At 42.0% G+C, this 21578-nt stretch overlaps 1 long non-coding RNA gene across 1 annotated transcript in view; it reads right to left on the minus strand.

Annotated features, from left to right (window-relative positions):
• LOC310852612 overlaps positions 1-9592 on the minus strand; it is a 280641-nt gene extending 271049 nt beyond the window's left edge. The window contains exon 1 of the long non-coding RNA XR_014568319.1: positions 9541-9592. This is a non-coding gene — a long non-coding RNA (uncharacterized lncRNA). The remainder of the gene's footprint in view (positions 1-9540) is intronic.
• Positions 9593-21578: the final 11986 nt, after the last annotated feature.

The raw sequence follows: 21578 nt of genomic DNA on the forward strand, positions 1-21578 counted from the left end.
TGAGATGGTATAAAAGAAAAAAGAGAACAAGGATGGGACTATCAGACAGCTAGGCCCACTCTAATGATTTTACAAAGAGCAAATAAAATTTGAATGTCAATTTATACAAATTTGCCTCGTAATGTGTTACTTAAGACTGAGTTTGTATTTGCATTTGGCGTATTATTTTGTTAGATGGAAACTGCCCCCTTATACACAGCAACACAGGCATCTGCTCCACTGAACTTAGTTGGGTTTATTCCAAGTAAGCATATTTAGTATCAGGTTGAATATTACAGGGGTTTTTTTTGTTCACACACACAGTTGGTAGCAGCAGCACCTTTTTGTTTCCCCCCTTCCCAAATAGTTTTTCTAAGCATTTCCATTTATTTATTTATTTCCCAATAGGGGTTCTTTCTGGAATTGAAGTCCACCAGGAGATTGTGTCCTACATTGACTGTTGACAATTTATTTAGACAAAACTTTAAAAATATTTAATACTTTATTGTTGCAATAAGAGGAACAATAGTTTTATTTCAGTCAGTAGTATAAATATGGCATCTTGACTAATCACAAGCTCATTTTAAATTAAAAAAAATTCCTTCCAGTAGCACCTTAAAGACCAACTAAGTCAGTTCTTGGTATGAGCTTTCGTGTGCATGCACACTTCTTCAGAAGTGGTATCTGAAGAAGTGTGCATGCACAAGAAAGCTCATACCAAGAACTGACTTAGTTGGTCTTTAAGGTGCTACTGGAAGGAATTTTTTTTGTTTTGACTATGGCAGACCAACACGGCTACCTATCTGTAACTGTCATTTTAAATTGACGTTTTTGCATACTCTCAGAAGAAAAGCATATATATTAAAGTTTTCTACATATTTATGGTTTGCCTTTTATTTTTGTGTGTTTCTTTGTCTTCTGTTAAAGTCTGGTTCAAAATCTGCACATTTTCTCTCTCTCTCTCTTTAAAATGAAAGATACTGACATTTTGGTCTCCTCTGTTCCACATTTTTATGATACTGTTGACCACAAGGTGGCATCATTGGTACAGCTGTAACCTCAAAGATTTCTACAATCTAGCCCAAGGTTCTTTGCCAAGAAAGTTGAGAGGGCATCGACCTTAATAGACTTTACAAAGTACCTCTCCTGTTTAGAAAGCTATTGCACGAGATAGTTATTTCATATGAGATATCCCAAGGGCAAGGACTATCTTACTACACATCCTGTGTAAGCCAATCTGGAAATCTTTTTGGCTAATGTATGTGGGGTTATAAATTCTTTAAATATATGCATATACACATCGCAGTCATGACCAAACCAAATCCACCAACCAGTTATTTCTGCGTTGACATGAGAGGCTCAGTTAGCCTTCTGTTTTCCTGCCTCATTGGAATGTAATAAATGGATAGTAGATTTTCTAGGTTTTATATACTAAAGTCCGTGCACACTTGTTCTAATGAGATTAAATAATTCATTCCTGTTGTAATGCCAACATTGCATCAAGACACCACAACTCTACTCAGGAACTGTTCCATTTGGCCAATGGAAGATATATTATGAATTGCAAATACAGGAGAATGATTTCTTTATAGGATGACATATATTATGGGGATTCCAGTTAATGAGAGTTGAAGCTCACTGACATTGAGAAGAAAACAGCAGAAATTAAGGTTTGTACTGTATCCTGCTTTTTTCAGTAGAATGGCAAGGGAAGCCATTTACAGAAGTTTTCCATTCCTCTGCAGTCTCCACTCCCCTTAAACCAGCTATGAGGTGTCCCTCAACCTTCTGGAGCAGATTCAGTGTGTGGGGTGAGATTCATGTGTGTGCCAAAAAATTCTTTCCTTTCTGTTCTGCTTTCAGAAGCCTTAGCACCAGCTGAGTGGCACTGCTGTATACAACAAATAACAAGTGTGAAGACCATACTGAAATTACAGAGATTATATATATTCCTCAATATGACACAGGTGAACAAGAACTATTACATGAAAGTCCTTTCTTAAAATCGAAAAAAGAGTCCCAAACTAGTGCTGTCTTCAGATTTTCATCGCTTCTTTCCGTTTGACTTAGGATCCAAGGTCCGAAACATTGTTGTTTAGTCGTGTCCGACTCTTTGTGACCCCATAGACCAGAGCATGCCAGGCACTCCGGTCTTCCACTGCCTCCCGCAGTTTGGTCAAACTCATGCTGGTAGCTTCTAGAATACTGTCCAACCATCTTGTCCTCTGTCGTCCCCTTCTCCTTGTGCCCTCCATCTTTCCCAACATCAGGGTCTTTTCCAGGGAGTCTTCTCTTCTCATGAGGTGGCCAGAGTATTGGAGCCTCAGCTTCGCGATCTGTCCTTCCAGTGAGCACTCAAGGCTGATTTCCTTCAGAATGGACAGGTTTGATCTTCTTGTAATCTATGGGACTCTCAAGAGTCTCCTCCAGCCCCATAATTCAAAAGCATCAATTCTTCGGTGATCAGCCTTCTTTATGGTCCAGCTCTCACTTCCATACATCACTACTGGGAAAACCATAGCTTTTACTATACGGACCTTTGTTGGCATATCAACAAATTGTCCGAAACATACCAAAAGACAAATGTGAAAAATGGGTCATTAAGAGAGAAGGGCCACAGAGTTGGAAGAGGAAGAAGCAAAACCATTGCATACTGTTTTAGATAAATTACCAGCAATTGTGTTGCTAGAGGAAATGAGTGGGGCACAGTTGGTAATGGTGTCTCTGAGGAGGCCTGGCTTTCTGGTTTTTGCTTTTGGTTGAAATACATAGCTCAGAAGGAAATGGCTCAGAAGTTCTAGCATAGAAATGGCTAGAATAGAATGGGCCACAAGCAATGATGTAGAATGAACTGCTGTGCCAACTCACAGTTATACACAGTGACATTAAGCTGGCATTAAAGACAAGCAATGCAATGTAGTCCCTGAAATACTGGCAACTGTTGGAGGCTATTGTTGTATTCTATGAACTCTAAGTTTGTGTTTTAAGAAGTTTGTCCTGGGCGGGATTCAGTAGTTGAAGGAAGAGATGGGAGGAGTAGAGCAAAATAGGCACTGGGGCCAGAAGCATGAGCCTACAGCCCTTCTACTTCACTCTAATAATGCATGAAAACAGCTAAATTAGCCACCCTATCTCACATTATTCACCCCCTCCCAGCAGCTGGAGGCAAATGAACTGCATACATAAGGTAAAATTCTTACTGTTTCATGGCTAGAAGGCTACCTATCTTTTAAAACCTCTGACAGGCTGTTGAAGAGAGCAGTCCAAACTATTTTCACTGCAGTGGCAATGCTTCTCCACTATGGGGGAGCATAATGCAAAACTACTTGGTAAGTAGCAGGGCTGTGAGATTTTGAGACCTGCTCCATGAACAGAATCTGCCTTTGCAGGGAAGGATGCCAGTTCCCTCCTGCATCTAACATGATGCTCTGTGCCTCTCTTGCTGGACTCAAACTTTGTTTCTCAAACTTCCTGCTGCTTAATTAATAAACATGGCAAGTAGATAGAACCTGGCACAAGGCCTTATTCCCATTCAGCACATTGACATACAATTGTAATGATTTAGATTTGGCACACAGTTCACCAAGCTAGTGACACACAGTGTGTGTGTGTGTGTGTGTGTGTGTGAGAGAGAGAGAGAGAGAGAGAGAGAGAGAGAGAGGAGGGAGGGAGGGAGGGAGGGAGGGAGGGAGGGAGGGAGGGAGGAGTATAAAAAGTATTAAATTAAACAGGTTAATATGACTGCAACATTTCACCCCCTGCTATCCCACAACCACAGTAAATCTGCCACCTGTTTATTTCCATAAAAATTCAATTACAGCACCACCAATTTATTCTTCTTATGTGAGCAATTAACTGCTGGATGTTCTCAGCTTAAAAAATATTCCTGCCCCCCCCCCCCGTGAAACTAGTTATTTTGTTGCTAACATTTTGTGGACAGCTGAACCTCTGCTCAGTGGATTGACCTGCCTCGCCCAACACTGTATAGTGTAAAGGCAGGTTCTACTTCAGGTGCTTGGAATGTCAGTCATTGACCCAAACTGGGCGGACAAAGTTCCTAACCCAATGATTTTCCTAGCATTTGATACTCATATTTTCTGGATTAAAATTGTTTTAAATATTGTTTGATGATGTGAGGAAACATCTTTTTGCAATTGTGGTATAACCCAGTTACTATTGCCTTCTAAGTTTGATCCTCCTCTTTATACAGCCAAAACAAAACAAAAATCCTTCCAGTAGCACCTTAAAGACCAACTAAGTTAGTTCTTGGTATGAGCTTTCGTGTGCATGCACACTTCTTCAGATACAAAGTGTGCATGCACACGAAAGCTCATACCAAGAACTAACTTATTTGGTCTTTAAGGTGTGACTGGAAGGAATTTTTTTTTGTTTTGACTATGGCAGACCAACACGGCTACCTATCTTTATACAGCGTTTTTGAGAAATTGTTCTCTATCTAATCTATAGCTATCTGTCTGTCTGTCTGGCTGTCTCTCTGTCTATCATCTATCTATGGGATTCAACAATGTCTGTCAACTGTAGCACAGACTATGTCAGCAAACCCTTTCTTTCCTTGCAGTGATGTTACAACTGGAAGAGGCAGGTGGATGAATGTTGTTCGCAGCATCTACATTCAAAGGAACATAGTGAATGCATTCAATGGTGCCTCAATTTCTGCCCTTCTTGTGGCACAGAAGCGCACAGTGTGCCTCACCAGTTGCAGCAGCAACAAAGCAAGTTATCAGAAATAGCAGGAGATGATTTTTCCTCCTTTGTTTTCTTTTTGCCCAGCTATTACACCCACACCATTTCATTCCAGCAGATTATATTCTTGGAATATAATCAACAGAAAGTTAAGCATCCCTATGCCCAACTGACATGAATGGAATCTATTAACTTGATACTAAATATAGGTACATGGAAGCAAATTCTCTTCCCACATATTTCCCACAGAGCAAGACAGCACAAGTCATTTCTGACACTGGACATCCAGTGGCAGGGAGATTCATGTCGTGGGAAGTAGGCTTGAAATAGGCCTCTTTCAGATAGCATTTCCTATCTCCACGGCTCTCCCACAGCGTCAAACAGCCTGTTTATGTTTGGTGAAAGATAAAGTACACTAACAACTTATTTTCTCCTTTTAACACATGATTTCAAGTGCTCCTTCTGCTGTGGAAACCTTTTCAGGCAGACGCTGTTTCACGCCAGCAGATTTCCAGATAGAAATGAAGTAAATTCTTTGTGTGTGGGCTCTCACGCCACAAATGGAACAACCCTATAGCACTATGAATTTTGTGTCATGTGCTGGACATGTGGCATGATATTCACTAAAGGCAGAGCTTTTTTTCAGCTGGAGCTGAGTTCCAGGACCTCTCAGGTGAGCACTATTGCCATTAAAAGAGAACAAGGGGTGCATTCATAGTGAGTTCCAGCACCTCTTTTTCTAGAAAAATTGTACTGACTAAAGGAAGGAGTTAATGGCAAATCTGTGCGCAAACACACAGTTGGAAAAGAACAAATCTGCTTCCATTTGACCAACAAATTCAGGGTCTAATGGAGTCAGAAGGTGTGAAGGATTCGCCCTATAAAATGTGTTTCCATCTCAAATGTGGCAAAAGACCTTAAAATAGATCATTTACGAAGGATGGGAGACAAATAAGCAGTTACAGGGCTTTTAGGAGATAATGTCATGTAGAATGGATACTTCCTTAGTTTAGTGGCTTGTGAAGTTAGTAGGTGTTGCTGGGGGTGGGAGAGTGGGAAAGAAATTAAATTCCATTTTTATTAAAAGGTGAACTTGCCAAGTTTGTACCTTCTGAAACAATCCAAGAACTGAAACATAGCCATCCTTTGAAATTCATACTTGAATCTCACACAGCAGTTCTCTAGCCGAGTAAGTCAAGTAACGGGTACAGAAGACTCAGTTTTCTTGGACATTGGCCTAGGCCTAGCCAACAACAAGGGCCTCACTACTGACCTTCCTGGCTTTGATGAGCTTCACATTTGCTATTGTTATCTGCCTACCTATCCTCTCTAAGCAAGTGAGTAGTGACAGGATGAAAGACAGCGAGTGACAGCACATTGTCCTTTCCCTTAGGGCTGCTGGTCTGACTCAAGGAGGGGCCAATTGAGGACATCTTTTTCCAAGCGCGCCAAAATTCAGTGCCAGCACTGATTAGGATGAAACAATAGCTCATTATGTAGACATTGTTCACACCAGAATAGCACGATCCAGCTAATCAAAGATGCTGCCTTGGGGATGAAATGAAATCGTAGCATCATAGAAACATGGAAGTGGATAGGGACTTGCAGCTCATCTAATCCAAGTGTCCACTTGGTAGAGGCAATCCAGAGCTACAGCATCTCCAAGAGATAGCTGATCTACTTCTGCACCAAGGCAGAGGCAGATTTTGGGGGGCATGGCTGGTTTGGTTGCACTGGGTGTGGAGCCTCACTGGTGCTGCAGGGAACATCACAACTGTAATTTAGAATGGAGCGTGAGAGGCAGGGATGGGTGCTGAATTTTGGAATTGCACAGGATGCTGCTGAAATTGGAGACCCCAAGTTCCACCACTGATGGAGATAGCCAACAAAGACTGTCAGCACAACCTTCGGATAGTTGGTTCCACTGTTGAACTGTTCTTACCATCAAGAAGCTTCTCCCAATGTTAAATTGAAATCTCCCCTCCTGGTATTTAAGGCTGTTATATATCACTTGGTCTGAAAGTGCTAGAACCATTCACATTTCTTTGTCTAGATTTTTTGTGATTTCCTCCCCTCCACCAAAGTATTTGGTTTTACCATACATATCTAAATGGCACTGCATTTCAAGAGTACTTCATTTCATCCCTTAGAACAAACTTTATAGGGGGGGGGGGCAAATAGTGTGAGCAGCATTTGTACCCCTCTTCAGACTCTTTCCCTGCCACATGTTACACCATCCTTTAACATTTTGCAGAATTTAAAGGTGCCATTTATATACCAAGCAAATAAACAAGTGAAAGTTGGAAAGATTTTTTTCTTCAGTGTCTGCCACTTAAGAAGGTATGTCCTGTTCTGCACTGCATGTTTTGTAATAAAGAGTACTACATTAACATTGTATGACTGCTGTCCCTCCTGGGATCTTCACAAAAACTCCTGTAGATGTTTATCTCTTATGATGTTATCTCATTGAGCAGCTCTTTAAAATAAACTAAGTGTGGCTTATGTAGTTGTAGTGAGAATCTGCCTGGTGGCTATTTTGATGTAAACACCTTTGTGTCTAAACACTGATGGCTTAGGGATTCTGAATTTTGCATCTCTATAGGAAAATGCCAGATACAATTGTTCTTACCTTTTTGTTTATGCTACATCTGTTTTAAATCCTATTTACCACCCTTCTCTTTGCAGTTTAGGAAAGATGTTGCAAACATGTCTGACAGCCCCAGTAATGTGTTGGCCTAGAAAGTCTAACCCAGGCACTGTCACTCCTGGGTGAGAGATTAGCCCTGATTAGCAGAGTATTTCAGGGAAGAGAAAGACTGGATGAATTCTCCTAAGAAGAGCCTGCTGGATCAGCAGGGGTCCATGTAATCCAGTATCCTATTCTCACAGAGACCAACCAGATGCATATGGGGAAGCCTGACTTCTAGACTCTAGTTTAGAAATAATTCAGTTGTACTGGATTATGTTCTAACAGGGACCATTGCTGCACGTTTTGCTGGGGGTGGGCTTAAAGTGTTATTATCTAATTCATACAATGCTTATATGCCAAAGTGGCTTCTAAGCAGTTTACAACTATAAAATCCATCATAAAATTGACACATAATTAAAATACACAATAAAAATTCCACCAGAGTAGAAAACATCCTTAATTAAAATATACACTAAAACAAGCCAGTTAAAAAGCATGGCATTTAAAACAATTGGGAAACAGTTAAAACAATAAGATCAGAAGTTGTTCAAGGAAACTTGACAGGTGTTCTTTCAGGAGCCAGCGGTATGCCAGTACTAATGGGCTTCTCATATATTCTCAAGGAGGTTAATCCACAGCAATGGTGCCACCAGTGAAAAGGCCACATCTATGTCACCACAAGCTGATAATCATTGGGCTGTGGAAAAGTGAATGGTTTTCATCTGCTGATCATAACCCCCTTACTGGGCACTGGAGGGGAAGACAGCCTTTCAAGTACAGTGGTACCTCAGGTTAAGTACTTAATTCGTTCTGGAGGTCCGTTCTTAACCTGAAACTGTTCTTAACCTGAAGCACCACTTTAGCTAATGGGGCTCCCACTGCCGCCGTGCCGCTGGAGCATGATTTCTGTTCTTATCCTGAAGCAAAGTTCTTAAGCCGAGGTACTATTTCTGGGTTAGCGGAGTCTGTAACCTGAAGCGTCTGTAACCTGAAGCATATGTAACCCGAGGTACCACTGTAGTTTGGTCCAGAGTTACTTAGAACTTAGTGACACCTTAAAACTGGCTCAGTGGCTAGTGCAGATCCCTCAGCACTGGTGTGATATTGCTTGATAAGGAACACCACTTGGGCTGTAACAAGCTGTACCAGTTTCAGCTTCTGTACCAACTGCAAGGGAGGTCCCACACAGACCACATTACAATAGTCCAGACGTCAGGTTATGTTATGAACTGGCAGTACAACGGGAAGGAGAAATAGGATCCTGGTGAGGGGACACACCAGGGCAAGAAGGGGATGGGTAAGTGGAGGTTGGTATAGGAAGTACTCACAGGTTGACAAGGGGATGAGGGTTGGTGCACAGGAACCAGAGTAGCAGAGCCCACCACCAGAGCCAGAGGGACCCCTGTCTCCACAAACACGGTGGGCTTTGAAGCCTACAGTCCAGCTCCTTAACTGGCCAGGTGGGGCTTGTTAGCTCTGGGAAGAGTGGTGTGATTCCTCAGCTGGAGTAGGTTTGGAGCAGGTGAAGGCTGCATGCCTCATCAAGCCCAGGTGCTGCAATCAGTATGCAAAGTACAAAAGGGAAGCAGAGTTGCTGTGTTGTGTCTGCTCAACTGTCCATGTTAATAGATCTTAGCCTGGATTCTCCAGGATCTCAGTGGGACTGTCCTTCAGTTTGACCTTTGGCCTTGTGGCTTGACCCTGGACTGGGGACTTGGCATACTGACTTGCTGCCAGGTAGACCAAGGGTTCCACACAGGTTACCAACATATAAATCAAACTGGCCAAATTATCCCTGTCCAGGCAGTGACGGAGTGCAGATGGGGTTGGGGCTGGCACGTGTCCTGGGGGCATGGCGTGGCATGCGTTCTGGGGGTGGGGTGCACTGCCTGCAGGGGCCCAGCGTGGGCGGAGGAGGGCCAGCCATGATGGAACACCACCGGGATGACATTGCTGGGGGTGGTGCGCTCCCCCGCCCCCCTCTTCCTCCGCCAGTGTGTACAGGACATGGTGCTGTTGATGCACCAGCTGCAATTATAATGTGTGAATTATGTGATCATATCATCTTCTATGCTTGCCTAGCACAGGACTTTGCAAATAACATTAATCACTGAATAGTGATGCCTGCAAACCCTAGTTTATCCCAGCTACATGTTTACCTACCCCACACCTGCTGGATCAGAGCAAAGGTCTGTCTAGTCCAAAACTCTGTTCTCACAGTGACCAACCAGCTAGCAATGGGAAGCCCACAAGCAAGACCTGGGTGTAGTTCTACGTTTTCTACTTCTGATTCCTAGCAACGGATATTCAGAAATGTACTGCCTTTTACATTGGCGGTAGCACATAGCCATCACAACTAGTAGCCATTCGCAGCTTTATCCTCCACAAATTAGTCTAATCCCTTTTTAAAGCATCCATCACATCTTATGGTAGCAGATTTCATAGTTTAACCACACAAAAGAAAACAGCTTTGCACCAGCCCAAGAAGAAAGATTTGTAAAGCAATCTCCTCACCTCCAAATTCACAATGTGTGTGTGTATTTACTGTCCTGGGAACCTTCTCTTCTTATTTGCAAGCTCTCTTCTTGGCTCACTTCCTACACACGTTACTGCAACTGTTCTCCAGTTATTGTCTTCTTGCCAAATCTGAGATCTTCTTGAGTGTTTGTTCTCTCAAGCTGCCTGCCTGGCTGCCTCTTGTGACACTACGAAGAAGTACTGCATGAGATGATGTTGTGCTTGCCCTATTCAAAGATTGTTCTCTTCAGCTTGCAGACACCTAAGCAGTGGGGGAAAGACTGCCGTAGAACTCAGGCACGTTGGGTGAATGACCTTTATGTACTTTGATCCAAGCAGAATTTAGAACTGTATTTTGTGTTAACTTGCTTATTTTTTTATCTCTCTGTTCAAAGAAATCTATCTTACAAAATACCAGCACCACGTTATAGCCTTCACCGGTTATAGCACTGAAACATGAACCAGATTGAAAATAAGACAAAGCAGTTACCTCATTATGGTATTAATGAAGTAATGCAACTCATCAGATGCTGGGATCAAATTTTAATCTAATGGCACCTAGGCAGCATATGGTACTGTTTCTACTCCTACCAAACTTTAAAATAGTTACAGATGTGTTCCGGGGGTCTTTTCTGCTACCAAAGACTACTTACTCTGTCCTCCAGGTGTAATAAAAATGTCTAGCCAATCTAGTTGATGTGGAACAACATGTAATAGTATTTATGACCAAGAAGGGTTTAATATGGTAGTGACTATAGTTTTGTACTCTACTTTAAAAGGGGGTTGTGGGTAGTGCTATTTTTCTAGAAAAAGAGGTCCCGGAACTCACCATGAACACCTCTCTTGCTCTCTTATCATGGCAATGATGCCCACCTGAGAGTTGCCAGAACTGAATTCTGGTGTATGACTGGCAGGCTTACGTGCATGGTGGCTGGTCGGCAGAGACACAGAATTGCTTACTCTTCATGTACATTCCTTGTTACTTCACAACAATAACCATAATCCAATGGACAATTGGGTTTGTTGATTTCAGTGAGACAGACACCCCTACCATTTCCTTATGAGTCACACTGAGTAAGACTTCAACAATTTTAAGTTTGCACAGTTGCGCTCTCCGTTGTTGTCCTTATGTACTGCATAGTCCTTGGCTTTCTCCAGTAAGAAGTATTAGGCATTCAGTGCCCCCCTTCCCCTTTAAAAAATAAATTCATTTGCATCTTGCATGTTTCTTTTGGTGGTATTCCATCCAAAGGATTAACTAGATTTGCAACTGCTTTGCTTTCGCAATACTGTGGCGCCAGGTGCTTCGCCATGCCTGACACTGCGATCGTGATGGATACATGCTGTTGCTATTCTGTGAAACTTGAAATGCACAACTGTATAATATGCAATCAACAGAGGGTTGACAAACCAGAAAATTAAAAAGCATGTGTTTGATTGAGTTACAATATCATATTAATGTATTAGGGGTGTACAGTGGATTCAGATGAAGCCTGAATTGAAGTGGAACATTTTGGAGCTTCTCTGAGCCAAAGTGGGATCTTTCCAAACTGCCCAGAACTAAAGCTTCTGAAGCAATTCAAGATGCTTTGGAGATTTGGACACTAAGCAAAAAAATAATAATACTGCAGACAGTGTGTCTGAAAAAAATTGAAACATTTTGCCCCAAGTTTTTCATATAAGGAAAATGCCAAGGTGAAGAAAGGGGTGAAGGGCAGCTTGTTTGTGACTAACAGAACTAGCTTCTAATCAGTGGGGCTGCCTTTACCCAAGTTCTCCAGCCACAGGGCTTTGGGAGAGGGATGGTGAAGTAACGGATCTCCTTGTTCTTGTCTGTTCTGTGCTCTTTGCTAATTCTACTTGTGGTGCTTGCTTGGAAAATGCTGGATGTTCAAGTCCTTCTGTCTCTATGCCACATGCTAGGGGTGCTATCTGCTGTGAGGGGAGGTTCGAGGGGCCTTGGGCCCCTCTGAAATTTTCAAGGAGGAGGCTGGGCCCCCTCAATGTCCCATGGCAACGTGTGCACACTGCGCATGAATGCTGCACAACATGCTCACGTGATTCGGGCACATAATACAACATGCTCACGTCATGTGCGCAAGCAGCACAGCATGCACGCGACAAGTCAGCACATTGTGTGGCATGTCACACATGTGATATGAGCATGTCATGCAGCACTGGATGCCTCAATTGTGAGGGCGAGCCAGCATACCTGCCCTATGCCAACACATCCCCCACCTCTCATGGGCATTGTTGCAGCATCTCCTGTGATACCCTGAGGCTCCACTCCCAGAACCGCTGTACTGGTTGCGCTCTCCTAAATCTGCCTCTGCAAGAACACCCAAACTATGGCATACTGACTCAGCTGCTTCCATTCCCACCCATCACACCAACATTTCTTCAATGGAAAAATATACTTTTTGTTTGACACTAGTTTAATATGAAATGTGTTGCGTGTGTTCTTATGCTTCAGACTGGAATGTCTGGTAGATTTTCCATGGCTAATGCAACAGAGTTGTCTGTTGCCCTCCTCTTCAGTCCCCCCAGCTCTGCACATTTAAGGGGTGTTAGTATGCAATGGTTGTTCTTTGTGGTCAACACGAAATGCATTTGGGGAGGCTCATTTCAGTAGCTGGTACACAAAAGCATGCATTAAAATGACTGCAACAGCTACTGCTAATTGGCAATTTTTGTGGGCAATTTGCACAGAGATGTTGTAGACGGACTGAGCATGAATACTATGCTCTGTCAAGGTCACACTGAGGAAAACTTTGGCTGTTAAAAGACTACTCATGAGGAAAATGTGCACCAGGACAACAGCTTTCATTCACATCAATAACAGAGGGCTCATTTCAAAAGACCATTGATCCTTATAGTAAAATATGAAGGAAATGGTGCCTACTGATGATTTACTTGCAGGTGGTGAGCATTCCTCTTGGCTGTAGCTTGCCCTGTACAACCTTATGCACTTCACACTTTCAAGTATTAGATCAGCTTTTCAAACATTCCCCTGTTGAAGCAGATATCCATGTACACAATGGGACAGAAATGCCCCACAACATTTTGGACATAAGGAAAAAAACCCCCCAAATGGTGATTCATGTCTGTAGTGATAAAATATACTAATAAATAGTTGCGCATTTGCTGCTCATTCATGGACCACCCTCATCTGTTGGGTGAAGTGGACTACCTCATACTGCTCAATAGCAGGGCCAGCCATGCAACAGGAACACAGAGTACCATATTTCATGCATGTATCCTTCGTACCCTAGGTGTTTGGATGTGTTGGGTGGTTGATACATTAATGTTGTAAGCACATATGTGCTGCCTAGCACACTTGGCCAATTTGGGTGTTAGATGTTGCTGAGATGGAGTAAGATGCTTCTAAGGTGTTCCCTAGGTGGCTCCACAGCCAGGGCTTCCCACCGCTCTTCTGCAACCAGCCAGTCCATGAGGGTATGTGATTGCTTTTAAATGTTTTCAGATGCGGTTGATGTTTTAGGTGATTTTTAGTTTTTTAAAAAATGATTTAAATATGCTTTCATTTTATTCAAAGTTGTATCATTTTAATAGTATGATTCTTGCTACCCTGGGTTCCTTTAGGAGGAAAAGCGGGATAGGAATTTAACAAACAAAGTCAGACAATATAACACAGTGCCGCATAGTAGCTATTTTGAAAGGTAGTATGGTGACACAATTGGCATATAATCTATGCCATAGATGGGGTTCAGCCCTCTCTTATCACTCAGGATTAGTGCTCTAGATTATTATTTAATTCAACACTGTACTGTACTTGGAATCCTAGGATGCAGAATTGGGTCAATATGGTCTCTCACTAGTGCCAAGACATGTCGTTTCTGAAAGATATAGATCTTGGAAATATCCTCTATCCCTTCATTACCTGCAGGTTAGATCATTGCAATAAACTCTATGTAGAACTGCTTTTTAATACTGGATGCTTCAGACTGGCTAGAAACCTCAGCTGGTGCACTTCTTAATTGGAATGAAATTGGAAGAGCACATTATGGCAGGGCTCCAATATCTGAATCTTCCAGACACAATTAAAGTGATGGGTTTAACCTGCAGAATACCTCCACCAGTCCGAGGTTTGTTTGTTTGTTTTTTTCATTTCAGTGGAGTGACGTAAGATCACGCTTTTCAAAATATTACTTCAATGCCAACTTAACCAAAAGCCATTGAAATATATGGAACTTTATAGAGCTTAAGTTTGGTTGAATTGTGCCCCAATTAAGCTTACTATGAATATTCATAATCAACTACAAAATGCAATTTGTTCCCAAGTGAAAAGTTAGTTCTTAAACTAAACATCATCAGGATATAGGCAGCTCGCTTCTGTGCTATATTCACATGCATTCCCAAGACAAGTCAAGGTCAATGCCACAGCCTTCAACTTACTTACGTTGTGAGACAAGTATTAAAACAGCTGTTCTGTCTGGAATGCCGTGGAAATGTTACATTTCCTATGTCTGCTTCACCGTTTATTGTCACCTCTGCAGCTCTGTTTGCACAGACAGCTATGATTACTTAATTTCTCCAGAAACCCTCATCAGTGCCTCAATTTCCTTTAACCCAGACTTCAGAATCCCCTTGTCTCTGAACTTCCTTTCACATATTATTTCTGAAATAGTTAATCCTTAGCCAATTTGACCTAGCTTCCCTTTCCTGCCCAGTAACTCTCCACTGGCCACTTCACAGCAACTCCTCATTCCCTAACCTGAGTTTGATCCAAGGAGCAGAACAGTAGGAGAGGCCTGGCCCCTGAAGTGTCATCAGCAGCTACTTGTCAGGATAGAGAGATTCAAGAGCGTCATCATTGATTGGACTACTTCCATCATTCAGCATGCAACTCATCCAAAATAACATACCACATAGGGCTACAGACTGACTCCTGATTTCAGCAATTTTTCTTGCCTATGATAGGGAAATGAAAGCTTCTCCTTGGTGTTCCATCACTGCTCTTGGAACGCATTTTGGACAAGGTGATAGCACAACCACAACACATCTCATACAGAATATGCCTTGGTCAATCTTGGGCAACAGAAATAGTAATTAAAAATATATTTCCCTCCCCCTCCAGATAAGCAAAAACAGGAAATGGGGCAATTCACCAAACTTTCCAACTTGTGTGTAGGAGAGCTAACATATTACTTGTGGTGGGCCACTTCTCTCCATAAAGGCCAGCAAGAGGGAGGGGAGTCCTAGGTGGAGTTCCAAGTGCAGGATATAGAAGCATGGAAGGCCGCCTTTGTCTGAGGTTCCACATCCCTGCTTTCAATCCATATTCCATTTACTTTCTGTTGTTTTAGCCCATAATTGTTCTATAGCTTAAAGGTAAAGGTAACCCCTAACAGTTAAGTGCAAATAATAATTTAACTTCTCTTAAAATGGAGACATATCTATATTTTGTTTGATGTGATTACGATTTCCTTTCTCTTGGCCTGACTTATTTATGTTTATTCATTAATATAATACAGAGGTTATGGAAATGGCACAATATAATATATATAAACTGCTTACTGCTGCTGAACTGTTAGCAAAGGCTCATGTGTCAATTCAGTAAGCTTTTAGCATAGTGGAGTATGAAACATTAATGCCATACTGGAGGAGCACACTGTTGCTAGGTGAGACAGAATCCCTACTTCCCCATTCAATTTGTGTATGTGTGCCTTTGATCGGGAGCAGTCTTGCCACAGAGTTGGATAGGGCAGGAAAGAAAGCAAACATGGCTTTTCATAGAACTATGCCTGGGCAAGAAGTGCAGTAATTAAACAGCTGGATATAGTTTTTGTCCTTACCCCACTCTATTATTCTCACTGTAATTCCTCCCCTTCACTTTGTACCCTGCTTTTCAGCCTCAAAAACTCACTCTTATTTGGCTCCTCCAGATGACCTGATTATTGAACATTCATGCTGATTTGCTTGCACCAAACTTACGCAGACATTAGATTATATCTGACCATTAATGAGAAGCTGGATGATGGAGCAATTGTTCTGCATTCTTCCTGATTTGCTTGCGGGGTGTTTAGATGGCTTCTCCTTAGTCAGTCATCCACCCCACACTTGTCACTGCATTTCCCTGACACTTTCCAAACTACACAAAGTCCTTTTTTTTATTTAGTGGATTTGTTGTTCTAAAGTGACAGATTACAGATAGGTAGCTGTGTGGGTCTGCCGTAGTCAAAACAAAATAAAAAAATTCCTTCCAGTAGCACCTTAGAGACCAACTGAGTTTGTTATTGGTATGAGCTTTCGTGTGCATGCACACGAAAGCTCATACCAATAACAAACTCAGTTGGTCTCTAAGGTGCTACTGGAAGGAATTTTTTTAAAGTGACAGAATTCACTTTAACTGCACCCATTGAGAGTTTAGCTACATGACCATTTTCCTTCGGTCTTCTCAGCACAGCCTGGGTGTTCACAGGAAGCAAAAGACTCCCATCTCTGCTGGTTCCTGCTGGTCAGGACAACAGAAGGTGGGGGAGCAGTTAGAATCATAGAATCATAGAGTTGGAAGAGACCACAAGGGCCATCGAGTCCAACCCCCTGCCAAACAGGAAACACCATCAGAGCACTCCTGACATATGGTTGTCAAGCCTCTGCTTAAAGACCTCCAAAGAAGGAGATTCCACCACACTCCTTGGCAGCAAATTCCACTGTCGAACAGCTCTTACTGTCAGGAAGTTCTTCCTAATGTTTAGGTGGAATCTTCTTTCTTGTAGTTTGGATCCATTGCTCCATGTCCGCTTCTCTGGAGCAGTAGAAAACAACCTTTCTCCCTCCTCTATGTGACATCCTTTTATATATTTGAACATGGCTATCATATCACCCCTTAACCTCCTCTTCATTCTCCTCTTTTTGCTGCACCAACTCTTAGGCTGCTACAGCAGAGGGACCAAGGAAATGGGACAACTTTGGACCCAATGGATCCTTTGCTGTCCCTGCTCTTCCCCATTTTGGAAACTTAGAGCAACTAGTTCCAGTGGGAATACCATTGTTGGTAGTGTGTGCCCCACTATGCTTTCAGTGTGTGCAGTGACAGACCCTGACTGTGCAGGATGGCAGGACACATCTGGTACACACCAACTCCTTCCAGCCAAATGGATCAAGGGATAGGATTGCTCTGTTAGTCCTAATCTTTCATGATTGTTATTTCATAAAATTTATATACTGCTTGATTGCAAGAAAAAAACAAACACCTCAAAGCAATAACACTAGAGAGCTGGAAAATCTGGGATGGAGCCTAGGGCTGTTTGCATACAAAACACACACTCTACCACTATAAGATGTGAAGTTTTCTTTCTTATTTATCAAAGCTATATTTTATTAGAAATATTTATAAAATACAGATGTACAACATAGAGTAGATAACATATCCAACTGTAACTCAGGTAGCTGTGATGGGCAGTTTATAAATATTCTTATAAATAAAAGCATGTGGGTGGCATCCAACTATATAATAGTGTTTCCTGAAATTACAAAGGCCAGCACACAAGCTGTGCTATTGTTAGATTATTTATCTTAATTACCGCATTCCACAATCAGTTATACTTTTAAAGCAACAAGCCAATGAGTGTGGATCTGCACTCCTACTTCTTTGTCTTAGCCTGTGTTTACATTCCTTGCCAAAACAAAGGCACAGAACAAAGTATAGGTGAAAGAGAATAATAATCATATCTTGATTTCATTGGGCAAATCCCAGCTCCTGGCACATTTTCCCCCCTTTTGGTGATGGGGTTGGTACACTGATCATTGTATTGTTTGCATTATCTCTTAAATCAATGGTGAAATTGCACTAGACTGAAAATAAGTACTAACAACACTTAAAAATGAAGCATTTATTCGTCTTTTGTCTGCTTCTTTCATTTGTACTTCACAGGAAATTCCATAATTGGAAGAAGTGTACTTTGCCATGGGTTTCTACTTCTTCAATTCATCTGTATCTTCCTCCGTGTCTGTGTTTATCAATGCACATTGATAAAACACTGCAAAATATAATCTTGATGTGACTATGTACATATAATTTGCATTGAGGTGGATTCCTTTGTGTGCTGTTTTACTGATATATGAATGCATTTCTGTACAGTGGTGGCTCAGTGTGAGTTGAGAACTGCCCCTTTCCCCCAAGTGCTGTGAATGTGTAGAAGACATTAGGAAGAGAGAAGTAGGATATGTCGTTTCATTCCAGATACCTGGGGAGATCAGAGGCAGCATATGAGAGGCTTGACCTGATAAACAGCCTGCTTGGCAAATTATAAAAATAACCCCGAACCAGCCAACCTTTGGCATCCTCAGCCATGCAATGTACTACAGTAACACTAAGTTGTGAAGCAGATCTATTTAGTCTGAGTCATGCTACAAAGAGGGTTGGCATGGTCCTGCAGAAAGTTATCCGGTCAACAGTTGGAGTAATGGCTGTCCATATGCCTTGACAGTAATATGTCAGCAGTTATCATGGTGGCCAGATACGTTAGAAGAGGCCTGTTGGGTGAAACTGAAAAGCTCTCTGGTCCTGCATCCTGTTTCTCACAGTGGCTAACTAGATGGCTCTGGGAGACCCAAAACCACAACATGAGGGCAATTCTTCTTCTTCTCCTCATCCTCTTTGGCTAGTATTCAGAGGCAGCACATAGCCATCATGACTAGTAACCATTAATAGCATTGTCCTCCATGAATTTGTCTAATGCCATTTTAAGCCATTTATGTTTGTGGCCACCACTACATTTTGTAGCAGAGAACTGGGGAAGTGTGAGAACTTAGTGGTGGAGTGCTTTTGCTTTCCATGAAGAAAGTCCTTGGCTCAGTCCCTGAAATCTCCAGGTACAACTGGCAGAGCCCCATGTCTGAAAGCCTGAAGAGCCATTGCCAATCAGTGTAGACCAGGGTAAGTCAACATGGCGCCCTCCAGACATTATTGAACTAAAACTCCCATAAGTGCCAGCCAGCATGGCCAATGGCCAGGGATGATGACGGCTGGAGTTCAGAAACATCTGGAAGGCACTATGTTGTCCTTCTGGTATAGATAATATTGAGCTAGATGGGCCAATGGTCTGATATGGAAAAGGCAACTTCCAATATTCCCATAGTAACTATGTGCAGCATGGGCTTCCAACATTTTCTTCTTTTCCTGAGCTGTCATTCCGCCCCCCGCTTTTTCATCTAAAGATAAAATAAAGATTACAGCTAGACAGTAAACACAAAGGTATTCTTATCCCCTTCAAGTCCTTAATTTTAACACATTTTCACATATAATTTGTGAAATGGCTGAAAATGTGACGTTTTGCAGTGAGGTGCTGCTATGCATGTCAGAAACATTTTCCTGCTAGCAGAGCTTCCTTCATTTCTTTGTTTTTTTCAGTCACAGCAATGCCATCCCATGAACTCCTTTCCCATTCAAAGGAAAGGAGAGGCAAATCGCTTCTGAACCACTCGTACTATTTTACCAGTAAAGCTAATGAATTATCCACATACTGACTGTTTCAGAAGTTCAAATTAAATAATAAGCAGTGAAAGGTACAGTAAGGTATTGAATATTACTCTTACACTTTCTTTCATGTGGCAACATTTCAAACAGTCCATCATCATTTGGGTTTGGAGTTGCAGGGGCATTAGGTAACCTCTTCAAAATATGAGAAACTTCAAGTTTTGATTCTATACAAGGTTTTCTCTTGAAGGTGCTAATTAAAGGGCTTTGTGTAGCTATATCCCACCTACCCTGAAATGGTTCAATAACATTGGTATTTTGTAGTTATAAGGAGGCAACAGCGTTGATTCTTAACAATAGGATGAGAGGAAGCAAACCAGCTAGTAGAGAACATTAGTGGGAGAGCCAATATCTCACTTGGTCACCCTGTAGGCTTCTGTTTGACCACTGTGGGAGCAGAATGCTGGACCAGATGGAACTTTGATCAGATCCAGCAGGGCTCTACTTACATTTTTGTGTACATGCAAATGTGATTCTGATTGTACACTTGGAACCTGACCAAATTCCTGCATGGAAAACTATTCTTCAGAGGCAGAATGGTGGTGGTGGGTCTCAAATGTCACAGCAGATGCATGGAAGCAACATCTGCAGCCATTTCAATCCCACCTAAACAATATTATATTGACTGGGAGAAATATTGAGGGTACCTCTGAACTGTCACTATTTTACAGGAGGGAGTCAAACATGGAAATTGAGGTTTGTGGATTACAGTGCTTGCTTCTCTAGTGTCACAAGTCTGCTTTAAAAAAGAATAGAACTTTTGCAGTTTGAAAAGTGATGGGAAAATGTATTGAAAAGGGTGGGGTGGTGAATGATTAACAGAAAGATGTGTAAACACTTCACAAACAAATTAGAATTAATGGAGGATGAATGATCTTTGTCTTATAACTGTCCTGGAAACAATTCAGAACATTTGCTCAATAAAGACTGGATATAATCTAACCTCTGTGAAAGCTTTGTGCAAGGAAACCAAGATGAATGCTCAATAAATAAGTTATCTGGAGGAGCCATAATGATAGGTATAAGACTGCAAGTAGCTATGTGTTGCAGAATACTGCACTGTGCTGGCCCATATTAGAGCATTATCTGGCGTAGGGCTTATCCATACTTTCTCCTCCAGGTAAAACTGCTCCTTAGTGCTCAATTAGAGCAAATGGCAATGGGGTTTGCCATGGATTGATATTTGTTCTGATTTAAAGGGTGGGGTTTCCCTGGAAAAGGAGAAGAGCAAGAGGAATGGACCCATGCCTAGAAAGTGTGGGTCAAATGGAAAATCACTTAGACCCATGGTCTAAATACAGGACAAGTAGAAGTGTGGATGAACCCAGACACATGCTTGGAGAAAATGATGCTCTATTGAAACAATATGCCTGCAATATTTGTTGCCAGGGTTCCTCATAATTCTGCAGGTGTATATCATTAACTGGGGCCATTGTGGACCAGAGTGCAGTTGAACATGCTTCCCTGTGGGAATATTGGGTGCATCTATCAGATTAAGATACATAACCTGCAATTTCTTTCTGGTAGAATAGGCACCTATATAATAATGAGTACCAATCACATTAGGAATTTGTACATTGCACATCAGAATATGTTTTGGAGGCTGGAAGCAATGAGAGCAGAAAGGGCCCTTAATTGTGGTTCTTTCTTGCATTCACTCTGGTATTTTTAAACCCTTCAGACTGGAAATCAATATGATCTTCTGGCACATATCCAAATCAAACTGAGGAATAAAAATGGCTAAAATCATCACCAGCCAAGCTCTTTAAGATCTCTAACATTCCATGAAAATGTTGGAAAATTCCATTCCACCTTAAGGAGCAGACATGGGATTGTTATGTGTCACATATCTGTTTACATCCCAGTACAGTTTGCTGGGAACTTCCGTTGTGTATAGGTTTTGATTTTGACTCTCTCTCTGAGGAGACGAAAGAGAGACAACATGTTTTCTTTGTCCTGATTTATGCTTAATAAAGCTGTAGCTTGTTAGTGCGGTTCCACAACCCTCATGCCACTTCTGTTTGCGCAAGTATGCTTTGCTGATATAGTGTGCTCAGGCTTTGAATTCTGATTCGCTGATTTACGTCGCACCAGAGAGTGGGGAATCATCACGGCTGGAAGGGCATGATCCAGCTGGGGCCTAGCCAGCTGGCTTCTCGACCCCTGAAGGATGCTGACAGAAAATAC

This window comes from Podarcis gaigeae, assembly GCF_964106915.1.
Source record: "Podarcis gaigeae genome assembly, chromosome: 9".
Classification (NCBI taxonomy): domain Eukaryota; kingdom Metazoa; phylum Chordata; class Lepidosauria; order Squamata; family Lacertidae; genus Podarcis; species Podarcis gaigeae.